Genomic DNA, 21,478 nt, shown 5'->3' with positions numbered 1-21,478 from the left:
CAGGGGATAGGGAAGGACAGTAAAGGGCGGTGACACAGGAAGACATCAGACCTGGGCATCACAAAACCATCCACAGGGAGCCTCATCAAGACAGGTGAGCATCTGGAAAATGGGAGCCAAAGTGTCCAACCTTCCAAACCCATAGTTAATTATAACCCCTTAAGGGAACTATGACTTGAAATCTTGGGAAACTTTGCTGAAACAGATAAGCTTCAGGGGATGTGGTGTCATAGTTAATTATAACCCCTTAAGGGAACTACTGGTTCTAGAACATGTCACCATCCTCTCTGGTGATCAGTTCTCCAGGACACCCTCCCTTATCACCTAAACCACGTTACAGCCACCCTTTGTGATTAGGTCCCATCATGGCCATCACATAGGAAATTTGCTAAAGGTCATAGGGGAATAATTAACCATTTATGGGGGTACAAGAGAACAGAAAGAGGCCCAAAACCCTCAAACCCCTTAAAAAAATCCCAATTCTGTTGAGGGCCACGCCGTTCTCTTTAGAGATGGTCCAGGCCACTCAGTGTCTACACTGTATGCTTATCTCTCTTATTCTCATTTTCCCTGCCTACTTTGATATGGGACTTGAATGAAACCCTTCCTGCAAAATCACAAGAAGTGGTGGCCGTAGATTTCCGCGGTCCCTTCAGCTGTGCAGGCGGTGGGTTTCCTCAGCAACAACATGATGGTGTCGCAGAGCTCCCTGCCAGCTCTCTCTCCTCTCTCCCTTTTTCTCTCTTCCTTTCCCCTTCTCCAGAAATCAGCTCAGCCAAGCCCTCAGTACCTAGGTCCTAGCAGGAGCAATGTTGCTGCATTTTTGCTGAAGAGCTCAGGCCTGAGGGGCTCAGCCATGCAGGGTGTACTGCCCTGGAGCTCATGGCTCCCTGCCTGTCCCCAATTGTATGTCCCCAACCCCAGATGGCTGACTCACAACCACAGAGCAGCACGGACTCCCCTGGAAAAAGGAGCAAAGACAGAGAGTCGGGGTAAAGCAGTGGAATCCATTTGGCTCTTAGGGAAAGCAGAATCCATTATTTCTATCTTCCTTGCTCTCTCTTCATTTCTGCTTTGTTTTTCCAGTTTCATTATCATCTCCTACATCTCTCTCTCCTTCGAATTCTTTCCTTCTCCTTTTCTTCTCTACCTTGCACCTGTAATTTCCTACTCCCCTCTTCTGTCTCTTCTTTAGTCTCAGCCACTTCGAACCTCCTCCTTTCCTTTTCCCATCTGTTTTTTTATTCTTACCTCTCTTTTCTCCTCATTTATGTATCCCGTGCCTTTCTGTCATTTCCTGAATTCTCTCCATATGCTCTCCTCCTTTCTCTTTTTCCCTTCTCTCCTCCTCTTGCAGGTCCAATTCTTCTTTTCCTCTGGTCTTCTCCCCTTCCCCAGGAATCCCCCTGCTTGGAGGATGATTAGCTGGAGAACTACCTGCCATTTGCTAAGCCAGCGTGTGCCCCAGAAGACCTGCCATGTGTGTCACTCCTGTGGTCAAAACGCCGGTTTGGGGGCATCCACCAAATACCAGGCTCTGCACTAGGCTCTGGGGTGTGGCAATGAACCAAACAAACTCCACCCAGATGGTAGCAAAGCTTACGGTGAAGAAGAGGCAGGAGACAGGAAGATGCAGACCTGAAACAAACACAATACATACATGATAAAAAGACCGGTGAAGGTTCTGAAGGAAATAAGTGCCATGAGAAAGGCTGTGGGGACAAGAAAACGACATTGAAGCTGAGACCTGAAGGATAAGCTACTTGTTCACCAGGCAAAAAGCAGGAGGAGAATATTCCTGAGGAAAAGTCATTGCAGCGAGGTCTTGGGGCAGCCCCAAATCTGCAGAAAGCCAGTGCAGCCAGAGACAAGGAGGCTATCATGGGAGAGGATTCTGGAGAAGAAGGCAAGACAGGGCCAGGTGAACACCATCAGGCCAAATTTTAAAGCTTTATTTGCATTCTGGGCACAATAGGAAGGTTTTAAACAGTGGCTTGACATCCTTTATATTTTAATATTATCACTCTGGGAGCTTACTGGAGAGTGGGTGTGAGAGGGTAGGAGCTAGGACAGAGAAACCCAGTGCAGCAGTCCAGGCAGAAAAACAACAACAGAGCCCCAGGGCAGTGTCTGTGGGGCTCAAGGTGAAAATAAGTGCTGAGAAAGGAAAGTGGGTCTCTGCTCATCCCACCCCCACCCAGTGCATTGTGCTTACCCTTCCATGTAACCTAAGTGATTAGGTCCAGGGTGAAGCTCCAGGCATGGTGGGGAAGATTCAGACCAAGAGGGTGGGAAGATGACATCGAACCCGAGAGGAGCAGCCATAGCCAAACTCCTACCGAGGTCTCTAGAAACCTGGAGGGACAGGCAGCTGAGCTCAATTTAGGGAAGTTTGGAGAAAAGCCTTCTCTACCAACCCTGTCCAGGGCCTGGCCACCAGCACTCTCTACACAACCACGGTACTGCCAAGTACCGTGCCTCGCCCAGCTCAGCCCCTTCTCCCCTGAGCTGTGCTCTGGGACGCCTTCTGTGCCACCTGCTCCTCCTCTTCCTTTCTTCTCCTCTTCACTCTGGGTGAGAAGTTTTGCTCTACCACATGCTATCAGCCATAAGTCTGAGTTTCTCATCTGCCAAGCAGTAACCCTCCTCCCTCTCCCTCTCCCTGTCCTGATGCCTCCTGCTGAGAGGACCACCAAAATATTATAGATGAGCGGGAAGCTCTGCAAATAGATGTACTGAACTGTAATCTGTGGTTACTGGGGTGTGTGTGTGTGGGGGAGAGAGAGAGAGAGAGAGAGAGAGAGAGAGAGAGAGAGAGAGAGAGAGAGAGAGAGAGAGAGAGAGAATGGATGGAGGGTAGGCAGGTGTAGGCAGGTGTGTGTGTTTGGGATTCAGGGGGTTGAGCCTCACAACAAGCATGTGCTCTACCACTGAGCTGTAGCCCCCAGCTCCAAATGTCTCTTTCCCACTTTCCCTCTGCTTTACTAAGGAACCAACACACAGTCATTCAAAGGATGAACATGACTCAAGGAGACATGTTCAAAGAGAGTGGATCTCGACCCTTTTCACAGAAATGATCCTAGAATTTGGGTGCCTTGGCACAGACAAAGAAATCACTCAGGTCAAAAGATCCCAGAACACAGAAAATTGAGGAACCCAAGTTTTTCTACTTTTTTTGGTTAAACAGGAAAGGAAAAGGAGGGAACATGTCAGTTCACATCCCCTGGGCTGAATGGTTCTCGGGTTGGGGATACTCATTTCTTGCATGGCATAGTGATATACTCTATGTTATGTTATGTTATGTTATGTTATGTTATATTACATTACATTATATTACTTCCGTGTTTGTAGTTTTTCCTTTACTGTATCAACAGGTTTCTCATAGGATCAGTGCATAGTCTGGCCATTGCCCACTAGAAAGATGCTCAATGAACTCTCAGTGTAAAAAATGCAGGTGCACTTGGTGCTGATTTAGAGTCCTGGGAAAGGTGTAACTTACAGACTTTACTGCTAGAAGCTAATGGAAATAAGATGTGAATAGCCGGAAGAATTTCTATCTCTTTCCCTGATTCCTTTAGGCCTGTGATCTGTATTAGTAGAAGAGAAATCAGTTGCCTTTGCCTTAAGCTGTGATGGCAGCTTAATGTGCCTGCTTTGTTGTTAAAAGTTTAAAGACACTTTTTAAAAAGACCATAAGAGTAAGTTTTATAAGTAGAAAAAGTCATGATTGAAGTTCATGAATGTTTACTGAAAAATAAAGCATGAGACTTGAAGTGGAAAGATAGAAATGTTTACTTTTAATTTTATTCTATTGTATATTGTCAAATTCGATTCAGAGATCAGAAAGTAACAAACATAGAGCAATAAAAAGTAAACTCCAAAAGAATAAAATTCATTATTTTTCCAAGTGCAGCAGTTAACATGGCCCCATGAGCCCCACAGGTTCCTTTCTCAGGAAATCATTTTCCTGGCCCACGACTGCCAGTCAGGCCTTGCGCTTTTCCCCAAGAGCCCTCCATAAAAACCCACTGAAGGTATGGCTACAGATCAAGTCAGATCCCTCCTGGGAAATTTACAGGGGACATTTGTACTTCATCAGAGGACAAAATTCTAAATCATAGGAAAGAAACTAAAGAGGAATGAATAGTATCCTGAGATAGGAGTCAGGGGAGATGTTTAAGTAATGTGTTGTTTATACAAAAAAATAAAAAAGGTGATTAAGAGCACAGACTATGTGATCAGAGATCTCGGTGCAAATGTTTCTCTGACATTTTACTTTGGGCAAGATATCTGCCTAAGACTTAGTGTCCTCATCTGTCAATTGGACATAATAAAAAGGCAGTGTTTTTCTGAAGAAGACATGTAAAGTGTTCAATAAAAAGCAGTCATTACCATTTAGGTTTATGAACTGAAAATACTATTTATCTACAATAGTAAGAAATTATAGAAAAGCTACACAAAATATTTCTTTGGCAAAAAATCTGGATTGCTTTTGTGTTATTGAAGAAATGTTGTTAGTATGAACGATTCGCAAATGGAATCGATACTATTCCACTATTAAATCTAAATCCGTATGTAGTATACACCTTCCCAAATGTCCGGGTGAGCGTGAGTCTCCTCCAAATGCCATCACTCACAAGAGCTCCTTACTTTCTCCTTTCTCTCCTAGCTCAGTGTTCTTCCATTTCTCTATTTTTAAAGAGAATGCTTGAAGGACGGCTGAAGCCTCCTGACACCCACCAAGTCCTGGGAGTAGGGTGAACTAACTGTCTAGGTTTTAACAGGAGTGACCCAGTTTCAGCATGTTAAGACCTTGGAAATCCCCCCCAGTCCTATGCACAGGGGGATGGTTGTTCAGCCTTTCTGGGGGTCTGGCTTATATCTGTTGACTGCACTCAAAGCCAGTAGGATTTTCCCTTGCAGGGTTGGGTTTTTTTTTTTTTTTCCTAACATTCCTGTGAGTCTTTCAAGATGTGATTAGAGTAAAATCTGAGCAACACAAATGGAGTAAAAAGAGGGAAGCAAAAATTATTTCCACCACTCCCAAGATAACTGACCCAGAGTTGAGGTGATTTAAAGGGTTAAAGAGGGATATGTATGCATGCCTCTGGATGCTTTGCTAGCTGTGTTCATATGTAGGAGGGGGGGAGTGTGTGTGTGTGTGTGTGTGTGTGTGTGTGTGTGTGTGTGTGTGTGTGTGTAATATATACGGAAAAGAGAATGGGCAGAGAATCTGATCTGAGCAGGAGGAGCTCCTAGAATGTGAGGGAAGCTGTGATGGCTGCAGTTGAGTCGTACAGTTCCCCACCCTGGCCTCCAGGGGGCGCCATCAGCCCTCAATAGTACCGTTGCCCAACTGGTGAAAGCTGATTTACCTTGAGGGTGGGAAATAAGAGAATGCAGTGCATCTTCAGGATTAGGGCCTGCAAGAAAGAGGTGTTTGCATCTCAGAGGAAAGTCTGGATATGATTGGAATAAACACTTCATTCTCATTAAGATTAAAGCTATCCCATTCCTCCTTTGCTGGTCTCCTTTACTTTGGAGAGAATGAGAAATATCATACCAGCAATTTCTAGGGCACATTATGCCCTTAGGAAGAAGAACTCTGAAAGGCTATAAAAACAGCTGGGAATGCGAGGCCCGGCCTCCCTTACCTGGCTGCTTTCTCAGGGCTCCTGGTACCTCTGGGTCACCTGCTTCAGTGAATAGGGAGCTGATTGCTGATTGCTACTCCATGCTGATTGATGTACATTTGTTCCATTTGAAATGTTCTGAGAAAAGAACTGTTTCTGAAAAAAGAGAACCTTGTGTGGGCACAAGGAACATTAAGGGCAAGATTCCAAAAACACTAGGGGGTCGACCTTTGTCTGTAAGAATGTGCCAGAGAAAGCAGAACAGGGTGCACAGCATCCTCTGGTAATCTAGGAACACCCCCCCCCCAAGAAAGCACAAGCACTCTCCCTGTCTAAATCCTGTTGGTAGGAAACAGAAGCTGGCATCAGAGCCCAGCTGGCTCTGTCATTGCCCCTGGCATGACCTCTTGGCAAACCACATGGACCCTGGACTTCATTTTCCTCATCTGTAAAATGTTGGAGCTGGCCTGGATGGTGCCCAAGCTCACTGTCATGTCTGGTGCTTCATGAGGGTCATATTATTCACCACAGGACTGGTCCTCAAACTTTTTGCTATTGGGACCCCTTTACAATTTTTAAAAGCATTGAGAACTCCAAGGAGATTATGTTTATGTGGGTTATATAAATATCAATATTTATTATACTAGAAGTTAAAACTGAGAAAACTGTAAAACACAAGGGTACTGAAGTACACATTCCATTAGCTATCAACACGATGATCTTACCACACATCATGTATTCTCTGGAAAAGTCTATGGTGAGAATGAGCATGAAAACCTAATAACATTAGACTTATATCACACAACTCTCCCTTTATAAAGGGCCCCATCAACCTTTGGTTTGGTCCCCAAACCAAACCGCTGTGAGCCATATTGTTGTGAAAAAGAACACAACTTAAACACAGTTAATTATCCAAGAGTTGGCATCCAATCCAAAGTGGACAATTGACTCCTTTGCTTGAGATTTTTGGATTTGATGCTGAGCAGTCTCCCTCTGGTCACTGAAGCCGGAAGCTACCCAAGCATCAGGCTTGGAGGATGCGTCTCTGGTCATGGAGAGTGATTCAGCCTGCAAGGAAAGGGAAGGAAGTGGACAGCACATCCCCACACCAGCAGTACCTCGTGCACTTTGAGAACCTGGAATAACCTTAGTTACTCCTCATGCCAGTCTGCATCCCTGCTCTTTCCCAAACTTGGTTTTGAACATTTTTCTTAGATTTTGTGACTCAATCAATCCCCCTACTTTGAGGCAGAGGTAATTGAAATTCCAGTTCTGCCACTTGAAACCACAGCCTTAACCAAAAAATGGTGTATGACCAGCTTTGGGGGTGATTAGAATGAATATTAAGTAGGAATCAAGCAATAGCTCTAATTTCTCACGCTTTCACCTCATATTTTTCTTAAACATATCCATTTTGATAGATATCCTGTAAGGGTCAGTTTTGAAAACTTTTTAAAGCAAACTTTTTATTGAATTACACAACACACACACACACACACACACACACACACACACACACACACTACTCAATCGTGACTTTTCTCAAAAATGCACATACCTGTGTAATTAACACTAAGATCAAGAATCAGAACCTTCAAGGCCACCTCCCAGTCAGTATGCCTGCACTCCCAGGTGGCCAAGTGAATCACTTCTGACGTCAGAGACCAGCATGGCCTGTTTCTTGAACTTTAAGGAAACATAATGGATGACTGTTCTCTTTTGTGTCTGGCCTCTTTCTCATTGGTAAGTGCATCCTTGGTGTTGCATGTGGTCGTAGTTCATTCTCATTGCTTTGTAGTACCCCCAGCTTTGGATTTTAAATGTTATTTTTATTTACATTCAGTAGGCTGGAAATCTGTACTGGGGAACTGGTAGATGTGACTATTCGTTTTCCTGCTAATATGTTAAATATGATGGTAAAAGGTCTAATTCAGACAAGCTGCCTGGGATTTTGCAGCATATAGAAATCAGTCTTGTGAAGTTGGAAATTCTATTTAGATTATTTGTTGCTCAGCTCAAGTGGGGACACAGGCTGCTTCTTTCTGAAGGAGGAAAATCAACCAACGATCTGCTGCCTCTCCTTGGTCAGAACAGAGCTTCTGGAAGAAAAACATGACACAGCTGTCCTTGAAAGTGACCCTTTCCAAACACCTAATCAGACCACATATTGTTTATTTCAGTGGATAGAATTCAATGACTCTAAAGACAAATAGCCCTTACTGCAAATTCTATCATGATTTCTGGAAGACAACACCATTCTTCTAATTTTTACCGAGCAAGCAAACAGTACTGTATCCACAGGGGTTTTCTGACAGATCTTTCTTCACCAGCCCTGTGATAGAGATCCTGAATATAATTTCCATCAGCACCTTATAGTTTTTCTTCTTTATCCTCCATGAGATTTAGAATAATGCAAATAACAACAAATTCTATATTCAACTTACTCAAACAATATTTTCATCACAAGCAGGGAACTGGGTTAACACTGTCAAGGATCTTTCTGTATTAGTGGACCGGAGCCATGCCAGGAGTCCCACCCAGAAATAACAACTTCCAGCAGCAAAAAAAGACACCCCCCGCCACACACACACAAAAAAATTCTTCCTTCTCATCAGCCAGAATTACACCCAGGTGCATTGGGAAAAAAATAACCAATGGCAGAGGGAATGAAATATTATACTTAACATGGAATCACAGTGTTCGTCCCTCAAATAAGGAATAGACCCCTTAAGGAGTCACTTTACAACATAACAATGGCTCTGATGGCAAGGAATTAAGAGAGGAAGATTATTGGGCTGACAACTAACTCATCACTGTCTTCCACTGTCCACCTCTTGGGTTTCCCAAATCCATGTTCCTTACATTATTCAAAGAATGCTCCCAATTTCATGAAATACACTTAATCCTCCAGGAGTGTTTTTTTTTTTAAACTAAACTAAACTAAAATCTTATTAAGAAGAAATAAGGTAAATCCAATTTAAAAGAAAAACCCTCCCATTCAGAAAAGTGACTTCCTCACTGGTCCAGAGCACATCATTCCTCGCAGGACAAGTATAGCAAGTACTCTTTCCACAATCCAGGAATGGACAGTGTTTCTCCGTTCAGTCCTCTGTCCACCCCTGGTTCTGCTCCCCTGAAGCCTCCCTTGCCCATTGTTCTCCATGGTCACCTCTAGGGTGAGCCATTGGAGACGATGCCCTCCTGAAGCCTGTGAGATGTAGCAGCCACTTCCTGCAGTGACAGATTCAGTGGCCTCAGGACCACCTTAGAACTTGACTGGTCCAGACTTTTGTCAGTCAAGTTTGGAATTCACTTCTGGCTAATTCCAAGGACCAATGTTGAGCAGTCATCTTGTGTGACTGAAGTTTATGAGTCCCACAATCCCTTTCTCCTCCCAGTGTGTCTATCATCTTTTTACCTCCAAACCTAAAGTTTAACACCCCTCACCTTAAAGCAACTGATAAAAATAGCCACATGGTTAAAGAGGAAGTGGGACAGAGAGGGGAGAGAGGAGGTTCTACCTGAGATCCTAGTCTTCCCAGGTACCTCCAAGCTAGATTGTGCCTCTTGTCTTTTAAGAATGTTTGATGAGAGATATTAAGAGGAAGTGTAGGACATCAAATTTGCTTTTGACACAATTCTATAACTCTTATCCCCTGCTACTTTTCTTCCTTACTACTTTTTAGAGGTGCAATCAACTTTCCACAAATTTGGAATTTCTAAGCTTGAAGATTTCCAGATTATGGTCTTTAAGTCAACTAAATTGTAGGTTATAGGCAGGAAAAGTATGCATTAGCAAAAACAACAACAAAAATCCATTTTGTTTCCTTTCTGCATTCAATAGTGCCATTTTTTTAATCCAAATCAGTCCCTTAAACTATTCTGCAAGTAACCAATATGTGCTAATATTCCCAATTTTTCTATCATTGATCCTATAGTCTTTGGAGACACATGATCAGAGTTCTAAAGTCCAACAGGTGATCATCTGACCAAAACACCACTGACTAAAAAATTTTGAGAGATGACGTTTGCTGTTATAAAGTGTGTAAGAGCTGCATTTGGGAAGAAATGAAGGAATTGACCACCAGGAGACACTAAGGCTCATCACACCTCAGTTTGACATTTTCTCTTTGATACATAAATAAACTTCAGTTTTCCCTTACCTATCTTGCCTTTTCATAAATTGTTTTAGGATCTATAGGGAAAGAAATCTATTTTACTTACAAGCAAACACATTTTTGAAAGGGATTTAAATACATATTTTGAAAACAAGGTGAGTCAAAGCAAACAATGTGAAATACACATCTGAAAATGGATTAAGATATACTCTTACAAAAGAGGAGTCATATTAGTTTGAATGGAAGAACAGAAGGGAATATAATATTGAGAATTTGTTCATTGAGATTTTTAATTTTTGGAAAACATGATATGAAATTCTGTTCATTGTGGACAGTCCTAATTAAATTTTGTTTTAAGGAAGAAAGTTGTTTTCAATGTTCCATTAACAGCCAATTGATTTTCCTCCGCAACTTGGAGAAATATTAGTGTAGGTGCACCATTGATCCTTCTGATCTTAGTACTATAATTCAAAATCAAAATCCTAACCCAACTATATGTTGCATGCTGAATCCCACAGGACTGGAAAATCTTGGTGGCCCAGCACTAATACCAGCATCCCAGGACTAGCCACATGGTTCTTGTGGTGTAATTCTTACCATTTATGTTTGACATTTTTTGACATTATGAAGCCATATCTGCTCTCCTTCCATAAGTGAACCCTGCGGTATTGAGCTGAATGTGAATCAATTCTTATGTAAATTCAGCACATTTGAACAAAACAGAACCATGTTCCTCCAACAAGACAGATACAGTGTATCATGTTAACCACTTCATCAGTTATGTTTAGTATGTTCCTGAGACACATAAGGTGCTAAAAAAGAACTGACTGCATGGATGAAGAAACAAAACAGACATGTCGACTTGTTTGCTCAGATAGTCTTGACTAAATATTTCACTGGTCACGTTGTTTGCAGGTTACTAAAATGCAGACAGGAACCAGACCTGAAAAAGCCAAATTTCTGCATATTTGAAATAGTTGATAGTTTCATTAATCGTTGAGTCTTGCTCTTCTTGTCAAATAGTGTCCATCAACATCCAGTATTACCTAGGCTTGAGCTCTAGACAGGCAGAAAGTTAAAAATTCCAGAATGAATTAGGGGATGAGCTGGGAATATAGCTCAGTTGGTTACAGTGCTTGCCTTGCATACACAAGGCCCTGGGTTCAATCCCCATCACCACCAAAAAGATGAAAGATTTCCAGAATAGATCTTTCTATATTTTTCTTCTCCAACTCCACATACCTGATTCTAAGTCAGGTGTTTGTGATACTCACTCAGCCCTGAAACACAGCAATGATTGGTCCCAAAGAGGTTCCTTAAAACTCTTCCTCTCCTTCCTCTTTCCTCCAGTCTTAGAAATAACCACCCTCCTCCAATTCCCATAACGTTGTCCTTACCACTGGTACTGTCATTAATCCTGCAAGTTGCATAGGGACATAGAATTAGTAAAAAGCCTGGGTCTCTTTCTCACAGTGCTACATCATGAGTTCTTGGAGGTGAGTTCCCATTCACAGCCCTGGCTTCTAGCTCATTGCCACACACATGGAGCACATTTGTCAAACCCATGAATAAACAGCTGACATACAATTTTTCTCCATTTTGAATTGAGAATTTAAATATAAAAGGAAAATTGGATAAAATTTCTCTGCTCAGAAATGGGACAAAGAAGAAAAATAAAGCAGAAAATTCAGTATTTACCTGGAAAAATGAATGGAAAGGGGAAAATAATGTCATTCTCTGTGGACTCAGTCAGTTGGAAGAATGTGCCTAGAAAGTAAAGATTCCTTGACATATTCCCATCAAGACAGGTCAGCCATGTCTTTTCTCCTTGTGACTTAGTTGTAACCATAGAAGTCAGTGGAAGCCAGGAGACAAGACTTCTAAGGCCAAGTCAGAAAAGGTCATCCTGCTTCTACCCGGTCCTCTTCAGAGCCTGTCCCTGCCAGCATGGGAGAACTCTGATGACCCTGGGGCTGCTATACTGTCGAAGTTTCTTTGCTGGTCAACAGCCCCACTGAGTCACCAATCAATAACCAGTGTCAACTGCCAACCTGTGTGCGAACCACCTTGGCATCTAGCTCAGTCGAAGACCCCAACCAACATTTGCCTGCAAACTCATGGGGGCCAGCAAGCATTGCCAAACTGTTTGCAGATCTGACTCTCAATGGACAACAATTATTTTAAAACACTAAATTTTGGTGAAATTAATTATACATTAATAATAACAGGACCAATTGCCTCTGGGGGTCACTACTGTAGTATATCCCTGAATTTGTTTTCCTGAATGGGGCAATTGACCCCTTTGTTCAAGCCAAGCATACACGAAGACGTGCAAGTACACCATTCCTTAGTGTCTTAGCCCATAAATATAAACAACATCCAGAGGCTGCACATGTAGAATCCATCAATTATGTAAATTACAATCATAAAGGGCCTCCAGAATGGAAGCAGTCTCTGCTTAATTAAGGCAAGAAATGCAAAACCTGTCTTAGATGAGAGTTGTAAGAATAATTATTAGAGGCTTCTACAAAGTGATGTTTCTTAGTTACTGAACAAAGGCTTGGTTACTAGAAAGGTTCAGAAATTATTCTCCTCTGAAAGGAAATGAGAGGAAAAAAACATTCACCGAAACATCTTGTGATTGAAGCCAGCTCTGCCCCCACACAGGGCTGTGATGCTGACTTCATCCCCTACAACATCCCTGTGACTAATTTCTGACAATTAGTCCAAACTTACAAATATTCTCTCCAGCCAAGGCAACAGTGGGGAACCTTTCCATATGGCCAAATCTTTCCACAGTCAGTAGGGTTTACAGGATTTGTAAATTAGACCTTTCACTTGCGTAAAAGGAAAAAATTACACATGTGACCATTTGTTCTTCCCGTGCTTGTTCCCTATCCCATCGGAAACGTGCCACATCCACGTGCGGCTGTCCTCCAGCTGAATGAGCCTTCTTGAGCTGTGGCTGTCCTTGCAGGCCCTGCCCTTTCCCTTTCAACCCCAGCACTTTCAGTGTTCGGGATGGACTGGCTTGGCCTGGGGTGGGGGGCAGTTGAAAGAGCCAAGCTGTCATTACATACCATCTTCTCTTACATTGCAGGCAAGTACCAAGGCAGCCCAAAGTCACGAGCACATGAGGCAGGTATTTTGTTCTCAGGAATGACTCAGTAAGAAGCTACCTGCGACTGTCTCTGAGACTGAGAACTGTACCCCAAATCTTGGCAGCCTCCTGCCTGATCAATCATATTGCAAAGATCCCTTGGAAATCCAGAGAGGCAGTGGCTTGCCAGCTATATTCAGAAGAGCCACAGGGACATACTCAAGGGTTTCCACAGAGAATAAAGGGTAGAGGAATTAGATGAGTGGAATTCTAAGCCCCTCACCCATACAAAACTAGAGCATCTCATCTTTTTCCTGATTTGCATATTTGGCTGGAAATACTTCATTAAAAAAAAAGAGGGCTTGCTCTTAAAAATTATTTGGAAACCACTGCAGAGTAGAAAGAGGATGAGCATTAGAATCAGAAGACCATGGGCTTCTGCCCCTCACTGACATTCACTGAATGTCAGTCAGTTCTTCTGTACAATGGGGATGACAATTGCGAAACTCACAGGCATAGTGAGAATCAAATGAGATGATGTGATCAGACAGCTTAGCAGATGGTAGTCACGAGATGAATGATGATGTTCAGGCTTTAAAAATTCAGTAAAATACTCTGCCTCTGCCCAAGTTCAAAAATCAACTGAGAAAGAGACTCAGAAATAACACGGATAAAGTCCAAAAGGTGCAAGTCTTTGGAGAATGAGGTTTTATGTCAGCAGAGGACTTTCCAATGTTGCATCCCAGAATTAAATGATCTGAAATTTTAAAGGCTTCTGGCAGAGAAGGGAACTTTCTTGTAAGATTTACAATACAAAGAATCCCTCTGCAGAAAATCTGATCCCAAATAGGTATAAGTAGGGGGAAGGGGATAAGTTATACATAGTCAGTTATTCAAACTCACTTAGGTTACTTATATGACTTACAAGTTCCTTAGAGCTCTCATATATAGTTATATATGTTCACCACACAACTATAAAGTTGCTGTCTATTGTGTGTTTTGATTTGCCTTCTCACAATTATTCCAGGAGTTTCCACCAGTCACAGACAGCAATCCACTGTTTTCTTGAACTTTGTAATAAAGCAAGTGAAGAGCAAAACGTTGATTGGGAACATATCTAAAGAGAAAACTCATCACATTTATTCCTGGCCATCCCTTGACAAGGAATTTTCAAGAAGACAGAAATGTATGAAACAGTAGATGGATTAATGTCATTAGTCAAAAGGGGCAACGTAGCCCACTGCCTATGAAACACAACAGATAAGAGGTACATGTTGGGCTGGGGATGTGGCTCAAGCGGTAGCCCGCTCGCCTGGCATGCATGCGGCCTGGGTTCAATCCTCAGCACCACATACCAACAAAGATGTTGTGTCCACCAAAAAGTAAAAAATAAATATTAAAATTCTCTCTCTCTCTCTCTCTTAAAAAAAAAAGAGGTACACATTACTATTGATTTCTTCATATGAGATGGCTACCCCATAACTTGACAGACTTGACAAGAGGGCCATGTGTCATAAGCCCTGTCATGAATTTGTGTAAACTTTTGGGGTAATTTTTCAGGAGTGCTTATTAGTTATTGTTAGTGATATTAATTGGAACAGTTAACTTCTGTGGTCGTACAAAGACTTGCAGTTGGCTCCCTGACTCAGAGTATTTCTATCCACCCCCAGGGGATATCTTGCCTAGAATATATGCAGATGAAAAAGGCTATTACAATAACTCCCCAGCCTCTTTTAGCATGAAGGTTAAAATTGGGAGAGTACCAACTGCTCACCCTAATGTCACAGTGCATAATGTACATATACCCTACTGAGATGAAAACTTCAACTCAGTGTGAATACAAACATTTACTCATACCTCTCAGAATGCACTCAGCTTAGCTAACTAGTATTAACACCAGTCTCAAGTTGCCAAAATACTTGGAAAAGGGACTAAGAGCATTTTGTTTATTTTGGTCTGGTTCTCATTCACCCCCTCTTCTCAGCTTTCTGCTGAAAGAGTTTTGCCATACTTGGTTACAATAAATGGAGAAGGAAATGATCATAGTCTGTAAGAAACCAGTGACAGGAAAAAAAACTGCAAATTATTTGGCAAAATAGAAAGGCCTTGACAGAAACATGGGTATTTCTGAGGGCAAAATTTTGAAAGATTTGGTGGTATTTGGGGTTTTTTGTTTTTTGTTTTTTAAATTTGGTAACCATGGAATTACTCTGAACTTTTTTTTTCCTCCCCAAATGTCATGGATTTGAAGAAGAAATAAAAGACAGTAAAAATAACACAAGTGACCATTTGTTGAGCTTTTCCTGAGCAGTGTATGCCAAGTGCTTGATTTTCATTATTTCGTTTAATCCTCATCACAATGAAATCAGTTCTGTTGTATTCCCATCTTCTAGAAGAGGAAACAAAAAAGATTAACTAACCCACCAATTCACAAACCGGTAAGTGCCAGAGACATGCTTACATTCAGGCATCCTGACTCCTGATATCGTGGGTGATGAAAATCAATCAGGGCAAGTTCCGCTTCCACAAAAGTGAAGAGTGAACACCCAGGAAATGCAGAGGCAAGCAGAGAAAGCACATTTTATTGAAAGGACAGAACAGATAGACTTCTCCGCAGAGAAGGGGCCCCAGAGCTGGATATCCAAAGAAGTGGGCGTGTCCTTCCCCTTTTCTACATTTTAGATTCCCTTTGTTCACATGCTAATCTTTCCCCTTATCTTGCCTCTCCTTCTCCGAATCCTGTGTGTGTGACCAAAAGGATGGGCCAAAAGATGCAGGGTAAGTGATCCTGGGGTGGAAAGAAGCCACCTAGGGATAGGAGCAGGAAGGGACCAGCCCAGGAGGCATTAATTAACAACTCTTGCAGGGAGGAATAATACCTGGATCAGGTTACCTTAGAAAGAGGCTGGAGGAGAAAGGGGAAGGGCTTTGGAGATGTCAGATTTGATTTCTTTCCTTTCCAGCCAGCCCCTATCTTCCTGATCAGACCCAATAATTTATTACCTGCTTTGACTGCCTTTGTCCCCCAGCTTCAATATGTGGAAAGTATTGTCATTGCTGAAAGGATTCAAACTCGTTTTTATATTTTTCATAGAAAAGCCATATTAGGTTCAACTGGTGTTGATGGGTTTAACCAAAACCTGAACTCTCTGGAAAAGTCTCTTTTTCATTACTTAGAAGCAACATCCTCACCATGTTATAGAATAAACCTGATGGGACAGGATATCCAGGCAAGGAGCTCTGTGAAAGCAAATTGCTCCTACCTAGAGGGCATTTAACAGATCATAAACAATCAGCAAAATAGCCTCTATATTGAGATTCTGGAAATGGCCCAACCTTGGGCTTCTTCCTCATTTCTAAACTCAGAATACATTTTATGCAGTCAAGGTTGGAGTAAATCCTTGGTCTCAATTTAAGATGCAAAATAGCTGAGTGTGAAGCAGAAAGGGCATTCGGGAAAGGCAAGAACATGCTAATAAGGGAGCTGGAGGTAGGAGGCCTAGGCTATCTAAATTACAACTACCGACAGCAGGTTGGCCAAGCCGAGTTTAGGGGCATCGTGCCTGTCGCTGGTTGGTCAGGGCTGATGTGAGTTGATAGGGTGATTGCTTCAGCCTCAGGAACCCATGGTGGTTGGCGGCTGCCAATGAAAGAGGGGGAAGGGAAGGCCACTGGCCCGACATCTGATCTCTTTGGGTGTAATAGGGCGCCCTTTTAATCTAGCTACTTCCTGCTGGTAGGGGGCATTGTTTAGGGAAGGTCAGGAGTTGAGGGCTCATTGGGAAGGCAGCTATATGGGTGGAGGAGCATCTGACTTACACCACCGATTTTGGATAAATCTGAGGAGAAAAGGAGCAGCCATTAGCAAGACACAGATCATGAGGATGGGGCCAACAATCAGACCTAACCAAGCAGCGAGGGCCGAGCTCCACCACCCGGGAGTGAGGTGGACTGCTGCTGCCTGCGTTTCAGTTCTTCACTCAGCCAATGTAGCACATGGATGTTTTCTTCTACGAGGCGGGTTCCATTGATGTAATAGCAACAGTCTTCCCCGAGGAGCAGACAGGTACCACCTTTGCTGGCAGTGAGTAGGTCGAGGGCCCGCCTGTTTTGGAGAGTGACCTGTGCAAGCAATGTTATTTGTCTTTGGAGAGATGCCATGGAGCTGGCAGAGGCTTCGACTGCCAGCTGTAATTTTTCTTGATGCTCTTTAGTTGTGGCTAAGCGATAGCCCAGTGCCCTGACCCTGATGCCTGAGGCGACCAAGGACGAGGCAAGGGAAATACCCACGACCACTGGAAGAAAGGCAGCCCGCTTAGATCTAGTGGGTGGAGGCAGGCTCAATGCAAGAAACTCAGCCTGCCCATAGAGTGTTTGTTAGTTGAGGAAGTAGGGGTGCAGAAAGGAGGGGCAATAGAGGAATTGATGACTTTTGTCAACATCACATTACACCAAAAGAAAAATCCTGAGGGTGCATGGACCTGAGAGGATACTATAATAGTCACATTGCACCTGGGGGCAGCCTGGGAGGCATAGCAGATGGAAAGATTTTTTTTGCTGCTGCAGGGGATTGTCAAAGAGGGGGGTCTCTATCAGAGGCAGAGAGGCATCACCCCCTTGGGAATTCTTAAGGGGAAAGGTCAGAGAGACTGCCATTGGGGGGAGGCAGTGCAGAATAGCACACAGAAAACAATCAGAAATATCATTGATCCCAAAGTAGTTTAGGAGTTGTAGCCCCTGATGTACAAGGGCTGACCATGGAAATGGGTCTCCCTTCTTTACCTCGTGTGCCCCTATTTGTTGAATGAGGGCAGTTTCTTTCTGGAGGATTTCTGGGTGGAGCTGAGGAATCACCTGGAATTTCTACCAGGTGTAGGTGTGGAAAATCTTAAGAGTTCCGTAAGGGTAACTGTCCCAGTACCAGGTATATAGTTTTCCCTCTACTTCTGCTGCCCAGCAATTGTCCCAGGGATCTCTGATATTCAGGTAGGTTCTACCTCCAGAATTGGTATACAGAAATTGGGTTTGGGTGGTCCCTCTGACCTTGTGCATATTGCAGGAAGAGTGAGGGCATCCTCCATAAATATCTGGTTGGAACTTGCAGTACTACTTGGTTTGGTCATAGAGAAAGCAGAGGATAGGTAGCTCTCTGCCAAGAAGGCAGAGGCCAGTTAATAGAATGGAGACAGTTGTTTGGCAACCAGCAGGTTGGTAATCACTAGTATCCAGGTTTTACATCCCAGGTCCCCTGTATCTGGAAATGCCAGCAGTAGGGATTAGGCAGCATCAATTGGGTTGGGGGCACCTGTAGGAACAGACTCAAGAGGAGAAGTGGGAAGCCCAGAGGTGATCTTGAGTTTAGTGGGTCCTACCAATTGGGATGACTAGGACTTAGGGTCTGGGGCAAGCTTGAGGCGAGAAACATGATACCAAGAGAGTGGCTTAGTAGTTTGGCTGATGTAGGAGTGATGAGAATCACAATCCAGCGTGGTTGGAGTGACCAAGGATGGAATTCCTTTAAGAGAACAGAGTCTCCTGGTTGGAGTGGACCCTCAGAAGGTGCTAGTTCTTCTGGGGCAGGAAGGTGGCAGTTCGCATATTCCTGGAGGAGGTTGTGGAGCAAGGTAGGGTAAGGTAGATATGAGGCCAGAAGTGGGTGTTGGATGGGAAGGTTGTGATTAATCAGGAAGGAGCAGCTATACAGCAGTTTGAAGGGGCTAAAGCCCTGTGGGAGCTCTAGGGGCAGCTCGGAATCAGGTAAGAGCAAGGGGGAACATATTGGGCCAGGAGATTTGAAGCTCAATTGAGAGTTTTGTAAGGTGGTCCTTGAGGATCCCATGGGCCAGCTCAACCTTACCTGAGGACTGTGGCCTGTAAGGAATGTGAAGTTTTCAGGAGATATTGAGGCTTTCAGAGACCTGTTGGATTATCTGAGAAGTGAAGTCAGGGCCATTGTGTGACTGGATGGATGTCGGAAGGCTGAAACCGTAAGTTCAGCTGCAACTGCAGGGCCCAGAAGCAGGCAGCCATCCCCATACTGTAGAGTCAAGCTGCTTAGAGAGAGATGCTACAGGATGGTAGGAGGGTCCAATGGGCTGGGCAAGAAGACCAGTGGCAGTCCCTTGTTTTTCATCTGTAAGGAGGTGGAAGGGACGGTTTGGGTTGGGTAGGGAGAGTGGAGGTGAGGAGATCAAGCATCTCTGATTTTGAGGAAAGATCTAGAGATGTGGGCTGGTGATGTCAATGGTCCAATGGGAGTGTCTTTAGCTGCCTGGTAAAGGGGCTTGGCAAGAACAACAAAATCAGAAACACAATGTTGGAGAAATCCAGTGAGCCCACAAAATGAGAGGATCCAGTCTGCTGACTCAGGAGGCTGCAAGCTCCTAAGAGCTTGGATTCTGTCTACAGTGAGGCTTTTGGAGGTAGGGGTTAGAAGAATGCCCAGGTAGGTAACCGAGGGGCCTGAGAGTTGAGCTTTGGCTGGGGAAACTCAATATCCTTGGGAACCTAAAAAATTGAGGTAGGTGGGCAGTGTGTTCCCAAAAAGTCTCTAAAGATGGGCTGTGTAACTGGAGGTCATCTATATTTTGTAGAAGGGTACTGACTCCAAGATCACAGGTAGCTAAACCTCGGGCCAGTGCCTGTCCAAACAGTTGGGGACTATCCCAGAAGCCTTGAGGGAGAATAGTCCAGGTTAGTTGATGTGAGGTGAGGACTGGGTCCTCCCAGGTGAAAACAAACAGGAAGTAAGAATCTGGATGAAAGGGACTGTGAAGAAGGCGTCTTTGAGATCTAGAACTGTGAAATGAGAAGTAGAGGGCGGAATGTGAGAGAGGAGGGTATAAGGTTAGGGACCACTGGATGAAGTGGAATAACCCCTTCGTTGACTAATCAGAGGTCTTGCACTAAGAGGTATGCTCCTGATGGTTTGTGGACAGGTAGGATCGATCCGAGTGTTGCAGGGAGAGTCTATGGGAATAAGGAGGCCTTGGTCTAGTAGGCACTTAATGATGAGCTTGAGTCCCCTGTGATGAGGAAAGAAATGGGAAATTGACTCCCAGAGGGGAACTTAGAGGCGGGCTTTAGCTGAGTCTGCACAGGTTGATGGTGTGTTGCTATTACCGGTTAGGAGGCGCCCCAGACTGGGGGGTCAGTGGGAGGGGGTGAGTGGTGGTGGGGAAGGGTGTGTCTATAGTGGATTGAATCAAGGGGAGGAGGAATTGGGTGAGAGTGAAGGGTAGCCCCCAAGAGCTGGAGAACATCTCGTCCTAGGAGGGAAATTGGACAGAAAGAGATAATTAAAAAGGAGTGAGTAAAAGGATGTACCTCTAGGGAGCAGGTCAGACTGGCCGTTTTCTTTGGGAAGGAGGGTGCTCCATCTATCCCCATGACCGAGATTTGGGAGGGATATAAAGGCCCAGAGTGGGCAGGCAAGACAGAATAGGTAGCCCCCGTGTCCACAAGAAAGGTAATGGACTTACTCACTACCTGGAGCATCACCCTGGGCTCAGCAAAGGTTATGGGGGTCCTCGATCCCGGGCTTCTTCAGTCATCAACCAGTCCCAGAAGCTCAAGAGAACGGACTGCCTCTCTGGACATACCCCCACGTTGAGGTGCTGGGGAGGACCAGCCAGGGGACAGTCACCCTTCCAATGTGACTGTCCAGTGCAGCTGGGGCACAGGCGAGAGGGGGGCCCTGGATTAGGACTGGTGGGCCTGGTGGCCTTCTTGTTCACATTTGAAGCAGGCCCCGGGTGGGGCAGACTTCTGAGGACCCCTGGGAGCCCCAGTGGGGCCAGGGCTGGCCTCAGAGCTGCAACCAGGACTTATGTCTGGAGTGCCACCTTTTTCAATGAGCGGGCCTACCAGCTGAGTTCAGCTGTTTCCTCATGGGCATTACAAATTTTTTTTAAATATTTATTTTTTAGTTGAAGTTGGTCACAACACCTTTATTTCACTTATTTATTTTTATATGGTGCTGAGGATCGAACCACCCAGGGTCTTGCACATGCAAGGCGAGCGCTCTACCACTGAGCCATAACCCCAGACTGGGCATTATAAATTTTAAAGGCCATATTCACCAGATCTCAGGTGGGGGGTTTGGAGACCATCCTCAGCCCTCTTTAGCTTTTTTTCTAATATTGGGGGCTCAATGAGTAATAAAATGAGTGGCTAGAACGGTCTCCCCAGAGGGAGATTCAGAGCCTAATCTAATAGAGAGCGAGGGCCTCCATTAAGCGGTTAAGGAACATTGCAGGGTTCTCATCAGGCCCCTGAGTGACTTCTGTTAGTTTATTAAAATTAACAACTTTATTAGAAACTGCCTACATGCCTGCCAGCAGACATTGCATCATCTGGGCACAGCAGTGACGGCCCTGTTTTCCATTTTGATAGTCCCTATCAGGATTGGTGTCAGGGACCACAGCCAGGCCTGAAGGCATGATGTTATCTGTCAAATGAACCTGGTCTGCATGGTCCTGTGCAGCTACCTGGACTCAAGTGCATTCATCTGGGGTAAGGATGGGGGTGAGGATAACATAGACATCATGCCAACTAAGTTCATAGGCTTGGGAAAGGTATTTACATTCTTTAATAAAGGTAGTAGGGTCAGCAGAAAAAGCCTGAGC

General features: G+C 44.1%; 1 long non-coding RNA gene across 1 annotated transcript in view; it reads right to left on the bottom strand.

Annotated features, from left to right (window-relative positions):
* Window positions 1-3,774: 3,774 nt before the first annotated feature.
* LOC110598943 (uncharacterized) overlaps window positions 3,775-21,478 on the bottom strand; it is a 100,708-nt gene continuing 83,004 nt past the window's right edge. The window contains exon 5 of the long non-coding RNA XR_013434407.1: window positions 3,775-6,701. This is a non-coding gene — a long non-coding RNA (uncharacterized LOC110598943). The remainder of the gene's footprint in view (window positions 6,702-21,478) is intronic.

Source organism: Ictidomys tridecemlineatus, chromosome 1, assembly GCF_052094955.1.
Source record: "Ictidomys tridecemlineatus isolate mIctTri1 chromosome 1, mIctTri1.hap1, whole genome shotgun sequence".
Classification (NCBI taxonomy): Eukaryota; Metazoa; Chordata; class Mammalia; order Rodentia; family Sciuridae; genus Ictidomys; species Ictidomys tridecemlineatus.
This window is presented reverse-complemented; position numbering and strand designations above follow the sequence as displayed.